The sequence below is a fragment of the Chaetura pelagica genome, unplaced genomic scaffold (genome assembly GCF_000747805.2).
Source record: "Chaetura pelagica isolate M959 unplaced genomic scaffold, ChaPel_1.0 scaffold85, whole genome shotgun sequence".
Classification (NCBI taxonomy): Eukaryota; Metazoa; Chordata; class Aves; order Apodiformes; family Apodidae; genus Chaetura; species Chaetura pelagica.
Genome location: NW_009953505.1, coordinates 3,655,787 through 3,669,308, shown reverse-complemented (window position 1 = coordinate 3,669,308; position 13,522 = coordinate 3,655,787).

Below are 13,522 nucleotides of genomic sequence, written 5' to 3'. Positions count from 1 at the left end.
ACCCAGATCCAGAAAAGTTCTTTGCTCCTACCTCTCACCAAAAGCAACAACTTGTAGGTACCCACACATTTCAATGGCCCTGGCAAGGCTCATGCTCTCCAAGTTATCCTGCTGTAGCCCATTTACCATTAAGCCCCAGCCCAGGTGAGATGGAGAGCAGCACATGGAAACTCCATCATTATGCACATAAACACAACTTGCACATTAAAGCTTCATCAGGCATAGTTACTGTACAATGTATTTTGTCTGCTGTGTGGTGAAGAATTTAATTCTGGCTCTTCCTTCTTTGAGGTTTCTAACAGCCCTTTCAGTTTGATGATATCTAATTACCTGGAGCATGAAGCCAGCTCCCAGAAGTTGGTCCCTGGCCTCCACCTTCTGCAGGGTTTCAATCAGACCAGCAGACCTGCAGGCATCAAAGGATTCACTCAGGCATCATCTGCCCACTCCATCGGTCATTGCAAGCAGCCTTTCCCAAATGCATTTTCTTTGCACCAGATGCTAATTGTGTGCAGCTCCTTTGGTGTCACAGGCATCTGATCCATCAACCTTTACACTTCCAGCCCCTGGACATGGCGCCATTTGATGCCAAGCAGCTCTGGAGCACCAGAAATCCCTCAAGCCATTCCCAGCAAGGGAGACAGAGATGTGATTCAGTCACCTGTCCTGCCCACCCCCCCTGGGACAGAGCCCCACAGCACCCACAGCCACCTTGCTCACCTCCAGATTCTCCTCCAGCAGAGGCTTCCTGCGAGTCCCATCAGCCAGGCAGGAGAGATCCCTTTGGGGAAGCCATGATAGCATACTCCAGCTCAGGAACTACTAGTGCAAGAGGAGCCCCAGGTCTCAGAGGATTTTGAAAAAAGGTGCTGAGAGTTGTTGTCCCTGTGCTGGGGATGAGGAGCACATTCAGTTCCAGGCTGAGAAGGAGGAAAGCAGGCAGGTTACCCAAACCAAGAACTGGACAGCATTGGAGGTCAATTGCAACAAGACTGTGCTCACAATAAAATGAGAAGCTACTGGGAAACAGGTGCTAACATCAACTCCATAAAGATTTTCCAAAACAGAGTATTGCCAACAGAAAACATGAATTTATTTTCATAAACAAATTGCTTGCCCAGACTAACAGAAAGAAAATCTTTTCTTGATGATTTTTTGCAGTTGAGAAGAAACAGAAAAGCTTTCTGTAAATGTTGAGGAGATTCTGTCTCCTCTTGCAGCTGCCTCAAGTGTCAAGAGAGATGAGATTACAACTGAGAGCGAGAAGAGGCCAAGTATTAGCAGAAAGCAAGAAGCATTGTCTTGAGACGATGCTGCAGCCACCTGCCAGAGCCAGTGACTGACACCTGTGGTCATCCATGTCCCCTGCAGGGCACCACTGCTCTTTCAGACTCCTGCTCTGTCATGAGCTCCTGGAGGCACAGCTGTGCTTTGACTAAATCATAGAATCAGAGAATGGTTTGGGTTGGAAGGGACCTTAAAGACCATCTAGTTCCAATGTCCCTGCATGGGCAGGGACACTTCCCACTAGACCAGGTGCTCAAAGCCCCATCCAGTCTCTCCTTGAACACTTTGAGGGACGGAGCATCCACAGCTTCTCTGGGCAACCTGTTCCAGTGTCTCACCATTCTCACACTAAAGAATTTCTTCCTAATGTCTGACCTAAATCTCCCCTCTTCCAGTTTAAAGCCATTACCCCTTGTCCTGTCACTCTATGTCCTTTAAATGTATTCCCCAGCTTTCCAGTAGGCCCCTTCAGGCCTAAAAGGTCTCCCTGGAGGGTGAGACCATCAAAAGAGGTCTGCAGCAGATGCAGCACAGAAATGAAGGTTCGTTCAGCTCATAGCAAGGTAACTGAGCTTGCAGGAGTTAGCAAGCACTTTCTTTGGTGCCTGTTTGGCTCCTTAACCTGGATGAGTAACCTTAATAGATCAGTAAGAGATGCACAAGACCACCCTGGGGAACTGGAGTTACCTGCTGCAGGGAAGCAGACTGGAAACTGGGAATCTCATCCTGTGCCAGAGACATTTGCAAACACTTCAGCCTGCCTGTATGGTCCATGGCATGTGTGGGTCCCACAGGAGGAGAAGAGGCAAGGGCAAGGAGAGGACCAGGGTGCTGTGGGCAGGTGCTGGCAGCTGGGCAGAGGCAGCTGCTGCAAAGACAGAGCTCCAGCAATTGCAGGGACCGACAGAGCTCTGCAGAGCACACAGCTTGTCTGCAGGCAGGAGGAGAGAAACAGGAACAGGACTCAATTACAGAAAAGCAGATAAAGATCATACCTGCCACAAATGAAAGAAAACTGAAAAACAGCCACAGCCTTCAATAGTCATAAAAAGAAAATGGTTCAGTCTGTGGCTGAAAGGCTGAAAGCAGACCCTGCAGAAGCACCCGGGGAGGCTACTTGACTTTGCTCTTCATAGCAGAACAGACATGCTCTGGGTAAAGCTCACCTGCAATGTTCAATTAAACCCTTTAACCTTGTCACCACGAACATCTCTCCTCTAGGGAAATAAAAAAATCAAATGTAGTAAACTGAAAATGCAGGAAGTCCTTTGCCAGAGTAATTCAAAGCACTGAAGGAAATTTGGGAAGATAATTCTTCATAGCAAATTGGGAGGTAGATATATAAAAGATCAGACAGCACAAAATCAGTGGTGGGGTCCATCTGATGAGATGCAGATGGCCACATCTGAGCTAACCATCCCAGGAATCCTGTGTGTTCACCAGAGGGTTTTCGTGGGGACACTGTCCCTGTGACTTTTCCTCCCTCTCCCCTGTGAGCAGTAGGAAGCATATACAAGACATGAGTTATGAGACAAGATACATGAGTTATGGGAAAAAATAGTTATTACATGTTTTAAGATGAAAACTGTGATCATAACAGGGAAGCTGCAGTGTAAGATACCACAGGTGGAACAGTTTACAGAATGTCAGGGGTTGGAAGGGAGCTCCAAAGATCATAATGTTCAACTCCCATGCCAGAGCAGGACCAAAAACTAGGGCAGATCACTCAGAAAGGCATCCAGATGGGTCTTGAAAGTCTCCAAAGAAGGAGACTCCACAACCTCTCTGGGCAGCCTGTTGCAGTGCTTTGTCACCCTCACAGTAAAGTTCTTCCTCATGTTGAGGTGGAACTTCCTGTGCCCAAGTTTGAATCCACTGGCCCTTATCCTATCACAGGGCACAAGTGAAAAGAACTTGTCCCTGCCTTCTTGATGCCCAGGCCTTGTGTATTTATAGACATTAATTACAACGCACTCACAGTTAAGGTTTTCTGATTCAACTCTACTTATCTATGTGACCTTAATAACCTCTCTGAATAGTTTCTAGACAAGACTGCACATGGCATACATAGGTCAGTGCTGGTTAGAGGGTGACTGACAGAGAGTAATTAAAATGCTATAACCATTCTCCAGCTATTTCACTGACTGATGGATAGACAGAGATGTGTGTGTATGTGACAGAGCACAAAGTAATTATACACGTCCAGGTCTTCACTCTTTCTAGTCTCGGCTGTTTGGCAGTTTCCTCAAGTTGTCTATGTCAGTAGCCAAGTTTTAATCACTGTTAAATCACACCATATGACTTGTGCTTTGGAGCACTTTGTCAACATCAAAAATAAATATTATTCCCACAAGGAATCCAGCTGGCCTCTAATTAGCTTTCAGAATATATCAATTAAGGTGTTAATGTGCTGTCCAATGATGAAAGCCACCATCCCATCAGCTTCTAGAAGATCAATACATGAAATACCCACCAATTTATTTTCCTGGCAAATGAATCAATATGGCAATTTTAATGCGACCAGTCATTAAATAGAAGTTATCAGTCATGGAGAAGACCCAAAACCAAACAAAACCAGTTGTATACATTCAAGCAGCATTTTTCATCAGTTGCAAACTTCTTTCTGGTAATTCTCATGGCAGAGAAATGTCAAATGTATAACAGCAGCAATACCACTAAGGGTCACTCACTGTCCTGAGCTTCAAGATATACATTACATGGCAAGGCCATCCTTACTTTTCTGAGGAGCTACCTCCTAGTGCTGCCTCAGTGCCAAGGAAATCTTTGTGTGATACCAAAAAAAAAAAAGCAAAAATAATAACAATTTGTATTTGCCCCTCATCCCTTTTTTATATCTTATTTCTAATAAAAGAGTGGCTATTACTGTTCCATTCTTTAGGAGTCCCATGTATTTCATGCCCATTTCAGCAGCATCTGAAGCTCCTTGCAGCCAGGTTTGTTGCATTTTTGCTGCATTTTGTGACTCACTCGAGTCTACCCCATAACCAGGAACAAGCTGAGTTTTGCAGCATGATGCTGGGAGAAGCCTGAGGCCCTGGGAAGCAAGGGTGAGCTCTAGCACAGAATAGCCTTGTTCTCAGATCCACACTACCCAGGACACACAATTAGGCATCACACAAGAGCCTGTTTTCCTGTGAAACATCTCACAAAAGTGCTTTTACCTGGTAAAGGAAAATCCTGGGAAAATTTCTCATCATCCCTAAAAATGGATCAGCAGTCAGCTCAGCTAAACTGACAGAGGTACAAAATGCTACAAGAGCGTCTCGACTATGTCAGGGACTGTTATCGCCTGCTATAAAGCACTTGTCAAACCAGAAGAAAAGCTGAGACAACAGCAGATTTCCCACAGCTCTGGTGAGAACACATTTGCATTACTGCTCGCAGTGAACAATCATTAGCATGAAGTGTTGGAATATAGGCAGAGAAGCAGCAGCAAGATCACAGGCAGGGGAACAACACCACAGACCATCAGGAAGGGTTCACAGTGCTCAAAGCCCAGCACCCTTTTCCCCACCTCCCATTGCTCCCAGGCTTTGAGTGTCAGTCCCTTCGTCTCATGCACTGAAGACTCCAGGTTTTTGCTCATGTTTCACATTAATATACTGAGCAGATAAACCCACAGCTGGTCTAAACTGACACAGCTCCATTGGGATGATGCTGGTAGCCACCAGCTACATTTCTGGACAGAGAATGAACAACACAGAAATCTCTTGGTCTGGGCAAGCAGGGTTTCTCCCTTTGTAAAACTTTCCAAATGGCCCTTCCTCCCAGGCTACTCCTCAGAGGTTGTAAATACCCCTCTGGAGACATGGCCACTGATGCCACCTGCTCTGCTCATTTCTTCAAGGTGGAGGATGGGCCCAGAAACAGCCTGCCTGGCTCTGCATCTTCTGTTTGGCAGAGCCTCTCTTATGTTTAATAAATAATAATTAAGATCGGTGCCAGAGCTTGAATTAGGATGGGTTTTTCACATCTGAGCTCAGGTTTTGCATATGCAAAATCAGTTCCTTGTCTCATTGCAAGGGTTTCTGCATCCTTGTTTTGCCAGCCACCAGGTTCAATGGCAAACCTGTTGTTTGCTTCAGGAGAGAAAGCAAAATGAACTTGGAGTGAGCTCAGGGGCTACGTTCGATGCTAATGTATCCTGCTATTGCCTACAGTAGCTCCAGAGCAAGGTTCTGCCTTGAATATTTTCAGGCCATGATCAAATCTGCTTCACAGACAAAGGAACTTTCTGTTTTCTTTTCTGAATATAGGGCACCTTTGAATAGCATCTCATTTTTAACATTACAGTGAATTACAGCCCCTTCGTGACTCTATGTAATTACATCTGCAGTTGAACTGCCTATGTATCAAGTGCAAATTCCTGAAAGAATAACAGATACAGAAACTGCTTAAAAGGCACAGGCAGGTAAAATTAACCACTCACCTTCACAGTTTCATTTCCACATACGTACATTTGTGGGCAAAGTGTGCCAGAAAACAGCCAAGTACTTTTCCCTCCTTTAAGAATCATTTCTCCACCAGATTCTGAAATGACTTTGCAAGGCCATCAATGAGGCAATGAGAAAGCAGTCAGTGGTGTCCCTGATAATTTACAGATTTATTTTTGTCAGTGGCTGATTACCATTGAATTCCTGCAAAGCTATAAGAAACTGAAAAGCATTTCAGCATACAGCCTGACCTGAGCACACTTACCTCTAAATGCATCCATTTTCACAGCACATGGTTTTCTTTCCAGTAGTCCTCACACAGCCCATCACCACCTGGTTGTTGCTGCTGTTCAGATTAACATATTAAACAGAGAAGTGTTATTCAAGCAGAACTGGCTTTATAAAATAGATTATTCTTTACAAGCCATAGAGAAAAAAAATTTTAAATGAGCTAAAGTGAACAAAAATGCTTTTTCCCATATATCCGCCACCACATTTTCTGGGACAGCATAGGAAGCCTCCCAGAGGGCTAATTCTGCATCTCAATCTTGCCAAGTGCCTGACTCATGAATGATTTGTCCCACCAAAATGAGCCCCTCCAGGCTGGGCTCAGTTATGCTGAAAGCAGCCTGACAAACCCCCTCCCCACACAACTCATGCTCTCAAAGGCCAGAAAGACACGGGAGTTGCCGTACAAGCAAATTGTCCCAGCATTCCAGCTGGCCACATCACTATCAGCCCAGCTTGCATATCCTTTTTAAAAATAGGATCTATCTATCTATCTATCTATCTATCTATCTATCTATCTATCTATCTATCTATCTATCTATCATCTATCTATCTACCTCCTCTCCCTCACTGGTGAGACAAGGCAGGTCTCCACAATGCAACAGTGTTGTGCACCTCCCAGCAATGAAGGCAGGAGCAGCCTTAACACAGCTTTGCAGAGCTCCACCAGTGGTTTCTCATGGCTCCTCAGCTCTGAAGGCACTGCCCATAGACGAGCAACCTGCACTGGAAGGGGACAGACCACCACTGTAACTGCCATAAGTGGCCATATTTCTGTCATTCTTATGTGCTGGTGCTTCTGCGGTCACGTTCTCCAACATCAGCTACTTGGAGGAAGCAAGGGATCAAGGAGACAACCCCAACAACTCCTTGTCCAAATGTGATGGGGCACTTCGTGGCACATTTATGTTTTAGCATGGGGGTTGCTGAGAAGCCTTGGAAGCTTCTTACTTTCAAGGCGTTCCCCCTTCCTGGAAGTGTTCAAGGATTATTAGGGACAGATTAGACAGGGCTTTGAGCAACCTGATCTAGTGGGAGGTGTTCCTGCCCATTGCAGTGAGGGGGAGGTGGAACTAGATGATCTTGAAAGTCCCTTCCAATCTGAACCATTCTATGATTCTATGAAGATGGGAAAGAGAAATCAGTGAGTGCACTGGAAAAGCAATAAAGCTGGGAGAAACTGGGATTTTGAAGGACAAAGGCCAATGGGCATTGCTGCACTAGAGTGTAGGTTACCTCACCCATCATCCCAGCACACCACAACAACAGGACATGCTCAGGACTCATCCTCACCAGGTGACTAGTTAAAGATGCATCTTTTCTCTCTTCCCTCCCAGACCAAGCAACCATGGTCTCCCTGTCCCTCTTTTCCATCCAATACTCAAGCTCTGCTGGGTCACAGTCAGCCCCTATTTCTTGGCTTGGTTCACTCTCCTGACTGTGTATTTTCAAGAAACCTAGAACAAGAAAAAAGTTCTCACAAAGTCTTGTCACCAATCTATTTTCCATTCTCCTGGCAGGGATGACCTACCCGCACTTTTTAAGAAACCTACACCAACACACAAGGTGACTTCAGTAACTGAAATCCTGCTCTCCCATCCATCCAGGCCTCCTCACCACCGCTGACACAACCCAACCGCTGCCCAGAAAACCAAAGCATTTCCCCAAGGCTGCTTCCAAGACAGCCTCACTGGTTGTTTTTTTCATAATGCTTTGGCTAAATATAGGTCCTTGAACCCAGCTCCAACCAGTAAGTGCTGCTCAGTGCGAGCACAGGTGACAGGTCACAAGCTGGGGGATCATTTCTCTGGAGCTGGAATCAAAAGTGAGGCTTTTTTCCGAAACTTCATCTCTGAGGCCATCTCTGCTTTTAACAAATCAGCAGGACTTTTATTGCTGACCTTGAGGCACAGAAAGTGCCAAACATTTCAAAGAGTCAACCTTGTGACTTTCAAATGCTTCAAGTGCTACTTAAAGCACTATCATAAATACATGGTGAGGTCCTGGCTCATCCTGCTGTTTTCAAATGAGGGTAGTAGGCTGATGGCAGCAGTTCTTCAGGCAGGGATGTGAACAAGAGGGAATTAACAGCAGACTCTCCCAAGGCACATGACAAAGCTGGCATCTCCTTTTAGAAAGAAAAGCAGAGGCACCAGCAGGATTTGCACCTAAAAGCCTCAGAGCCAGGTTCTCTTCCCAGCTCCACTGCTGGCTCTGTATTCACCTGGGGTCAACAACCTGCTCATAAAACTAGTGTAACATGCTGCAAAACAGGATCCTTAACACCCTCTGCAGAAACTGTGCATTTTCATTAGCTGCAGCTGAATCCCAGACTGGCAAATGGCAGCTGAAACACCTATTTTTAATTGAAATGGTTCATGCTAGACAGATTTTCATTACTGTTCATACATAACACTAAAATTGCTCTTCATAGGGCAATCACCCATTAATCTGATGAAGATCATGGTTTCCTTAATGACATGGCAACTCAATGTAATATTTTCAGTAAAGTGAAAAATTTCTCCTCTCTCTCCAAGTTGATCATTGTTCATTTCTGTTCATTGTAATCTTTCATACACTGTGCATAATATCAGCCTCTTAAGAACTCACATCATTTTCTCAGCACTTGTCCAGGAGTATTGAAGTCCGTGTAGGGCACCACTCCAGGGAGCCTGTGTTGCACCAGAGATGTGCTCTGGAGTAGCAAAATAAAATCAGGTTCTTGTCTCAACCATTCTCACAGTGGTCCAGAGACCACTTGAAGACAGTGGTCCTACTGGAGGGGACTCTGACAGTTTGGGACCACATTTGCTCCTTCACTCATCAGCCTCTGCTCCACTGAACCTTAGGCACTTTTCAGAAGGCATATAATGGGCACCAGTGAGAGCTGGAAATGTAGAGGTGACGTGTTCCTCACGAACATGATGAGTTTGTGATGTTTTGCATAGTTATGAAATAAATGCACAAATAACCAATTAACACTTTGCCAATGGACCACAAGAGCTGCCTGGACACAGACTCTGATCTTAAGCTACACAAGGACTAACAAGGAGGAAGGTTGCTTCTGGTGAAAGGAGAATGTATGACCCAATGCATGAGGCAGCAACCACACGTTTCAGAAAAGATCATCCTCACACAGGCACACACATATGGGGGCACTGCCAGATGTTCGCAGCATCATCCTCTGCACTTCATGGCCCCAGTGGTCCTCAGAGGGACCTCTCAGGCCAGCTTCAGGGGCTGCACTTGGAGGGGGACATGGCAATTGCTCAGGGAACAAAACCAGAAGGCCAAGAGGGGTGATGGCAGTGGAAAACAGATCCTGGAGAGGAGAAGCAGTCTGCCTGCTGGGCCCAATTGCCTGACTAGCCCATGGAGGTTTTGCTGCTGGGAGGCAGTAGCCAGAGATGAGACATCTCACAGGAATGAACCAGGCATGGAGGAGACCACTGTGACACACAGCAGGGCATGGACAGCCTGACACAAGCTCTTTCCAGGCCTCGAACTGCCAGCAGCCCCTCACCAGGGAGGACCCCAGGATCTTTCTGGGCTGCTCCTGAGCAGGGCCTGTCAAATGGGCAGTGCTGCCCAGACCAGGAAAAGAGAGAGGTGAGGGGCTGAGAGCCAGGGGAGGTGTGATAGTGGTGTGTATTTTAGATTATTTATAATGAAGGATCAAACACTGACCTTTGTATTTTGCTAATAAAATACTCAGCACATGATTTTATGGTGTTATTTGATCCTGCAGAAGCTGTGGCTGCTGCAGCCACACATTCACTGAGCACAGAGTGGATGCTAACATCACTACAGAGCTAAAAAGACAAGTTCATATTTTCACTTAGCTAAGAAAAGCTGCCCCTCTTAATGCTTTATGACTTGACTGACAGAAAGAGAATTTCAGTGTTTGTGCCAACAGTCAGGAGTAGATGGGGAAAATGATTAATATTTACAATACAGAGGAGAATATTTAAGTGAGATATTGAATATTACCCACCAGAAATGTGAGTGTGAATTGTTGTTAAATATCCAAGACCTTATATTATCACAGAATGAGTCAGATTTTGAACATTCAAAAATAATTCTGAGTAGCTAATGCAATGAAAGAGCTCATATCAAACATGCAGTCTTGCAAAAAGGTGTAGCTCGCCAATCACACTTGTCAAATAACCAGAGAGAATTAAGTTAAATTTCAGGGAAGACCAAATGACTGCACTGGCTCTGGCTGGTGTGGCAGCCTGGGGGGACAACCCCACATGCCTGTCACTCCACCTGCAGGAGGAACAGCCGCTCCAGAGCAGGCAACCACTGACGCCCAGAAGGGGACACCTCCCCGTGGCCAAACCCACACAAACTATTTCTGAGGGGCCTGGTCTGACTTCAGGAGGCAGGAGAAGACTCTGGCCACCTCCAACCCCAATGGCTCATCCCTCCATCTTCATCTCCTTGGTGTTTTCTTACTCCTTGGCCTAGCAAGGGTCTCCCAGGGCTTGTTTGTTGTGGGTTTTTTTCCTGTGTTATTGCTCTCTGTGCAGACCCAGTGCTGCTGCATTAATGCAAACACTGCTGTTAGGAACTTGGGCATCTTCCCAGTGCCCTCCCGAAGCAGACTGATGCTACCACCCAGGGCCCATCAGGGTGTGACTGTGGTGGCTGCTCAGCCCTGGGCAGAGTGGGTTGGGGCAGGTTGAAGAGAAAAAAAAGAAAGCTTAATGCAGAACTTTACCCTCCCTTTGTTTTAGTTAGCAAATTTCTGGAGGAGAGTTGCTCTTTCAGCCAGGCAATTCTGCATCATTAACAGCTTGGTATTGTTTATGCCAAAATTAGGTGCTGAAGAAGCAAATCAGTTTGCAAAAAATGTATCAGCATCTATAAGAAGAGGCAAATGGGCTTAATTAGTCACTAGACAAGGAACTAGATATTTAAGAAACGTAATTCTACCCAGTGCACTTGATGCCTTATGCCGGAGAACTCATCTTTCTAAAGATGACTGAACAAGGACCATCTATCCTAGCAGCCACTGGCCCAGAGCAGATGCTGGACAGGAGCACAGCTGGAGGGAAGCAGCAGTGGAGCCTTCCCCCTGCACACTGAGCCTCCCCTGCATGCTGACCCCCTGCAGTCCCCTCCACAGGATTTCTCTCAACATGAGGAAGAACTTCTTTACTGTGAGGGTGATAGAGCACTGGAACAGGCTCCCCAGAGAGGCTGTGGAGTCTCCTTTGCTGGAGACTTTCAAGACCTGTCTAGATGCCTTCCTAGTGATCTACCCTAGTTTTTGGTCCTGCTCTAGCAGGCGTGTTGGACTTGATAATCTTTGGAAGTCTCTTACAACCCCTACCATTCTGTGATTCTGTGATTATGGAGCTAAAAAAAACAACCAACCAACCAACCAAACTAAAGTAAAGAAAAAAAAAGTTGTCAGTGAGGATGTAAGCTTGACAGAAAGCTCCTGGCCCAGCCCCTGGTAGCTGACATCCTCATGTCACCTCATCACTATCTTGTGTTGCAGCACATGGTAGTGTTTGGGATGACACAAAGTCATTTACTGAATTCCCAGCATTTCTCTGCTTTCTCTGCACCCACTAACAACCATCTCAGCCAAAAGCAATCAGTTTAGGGTTGCACAGACACTCTGTGTTTACTAAAAAGGAAAAACCTAAATTATTGGTGAGTTGGCATGGACTAATGCTCACAAGGGGAATCAGATCTCCCAACTGGTTGATCATCCAGTTGACAAGGGTCCTTCTGGCACCATCTTCAGCTGGATCAGGAAAGACTCCCCAAAACACTGTTTTGTTCAGTTCTTGGCATCCAATTGGCCTTGGTCCTGTGACTATCCTCCCACATGTATAAATCACTGCTATTAAAGTACATTATCTACATCCAAAGCTTAAATATCTTAACTACATACAAAAGACTGTCCCATACAACCATTTCTGCAGGAACAGTTCCTATTGACTATTTACAAATGTCTTAACTGCACACAACAGCCTAAGCAGGTCTCTGGGACACTTCACATTGAAAGTTAATGTAGGCATATAAAGTGGACTGGACACAGCAGAAGTTGCCTAGGGGAAAATTTCTAGCACTGTCCAAAATACCCATCTGGAGTCAAATACTGAACTGTGAAGGTTTAATTTCAAGTTGGCCCATGGGCTCCAGCCACTTCCTCCTCTCATCACTGCAGAGCACAGCCTGGGGGTGCCTGGACAACCTGAGGAACAAACCACTTAAGGCAGCAGGTGTGCATACAGGCACAGCCCTGACACCTAGCAGGATGATCTCATGCTTGTCTTACAACTTGAGCCACATAACTCATGTTACCTTAGTCAGAAATGGCTCCATGGAGGGGTAAGTGCAGGGCTGTAGCTGTGCCTGTCTGCCCAGGGCTGGAAGCTGGGTCAGAGCTCACGCTGGCTCAGACCCAGGGCAAGGCACACCTGCCCACCCACGAACAGCCCTTGTATTGACAGGTCAGGGCATCAATATGAAACACATCAGCATGTTCTGAGTGGAACTGAGAGTGTACTGGAATAGACTCACATTGCCAGGGGAAATGATTCACATTAGTATCTGCTTTAAGAAGGGAACAGAAAGTCCTCTTAAAAAAAAAACCAAATTCCAGTATTTCCACAAAGGCCTGGTAGCATCTTCAAATAAATAAAAATTGTACTCAGGGCAGTAGTAAAAAAAAGCTGTAACCTGCTGAGGTGCCATTTGTAAGACATTTGTGGTGACTAGCCAGCTTAAATTAACTGCTAAGCTATATTCATTAGCTTTCACTGACCTCATGGAATAAAAGCAAGTTGCATTTCAGTATAATCAAATGCAGTTTGTGGGAAAGATCAGATGAGTATGGCCATTAAACATAGAGATTGGAGGTACCATTTCACTCCCTCATGAAGTGCAGCACAATGTATATATGATAGATTCGCAAAAAAAATGAGTCAGATTCCATTTCAACTTAAGTGTGATAAGCTCAAACACATCAACACAGGTAACAGCAAGTTCAGTTTATAGCCTCTACCTAGTCATGGCTTTTTTGTAACAGCTTAGGTTTAGCATCAGATGGACAAGCTGTGCATGAGAGAGAGGACTTCTGTAGCCCCAGAGAGGCCATAGACAGGAACATTATCCTCCTCCAAGATCCCATGCGTGATTAGGAGAACAATGCTCATTAGTTTCCTCTTAATGCAGCTGAAATCTCAGCACAGCTACTTCTCAACTCGGAAGGATTTAAAAAACCGCTCAACAAAACTAATTTAGTTTAATTAAACTTATCTATATTTTATAGACAAAACACATCTCAGATGATGTGCAAAACTTATAGATAGCATCTACCCAAGAGATTCCACTCCTGGGTAAATCCGTTTGCTGATAGCCCAGCGTAATTTAAGCAATCATTTTTACATGACTGAATCTGATGAATAGTTTTCTTTGCAAAAAATGGCTTCTGGCCAGACATAGATAAAAATAGGCAATGCACAAGGCAT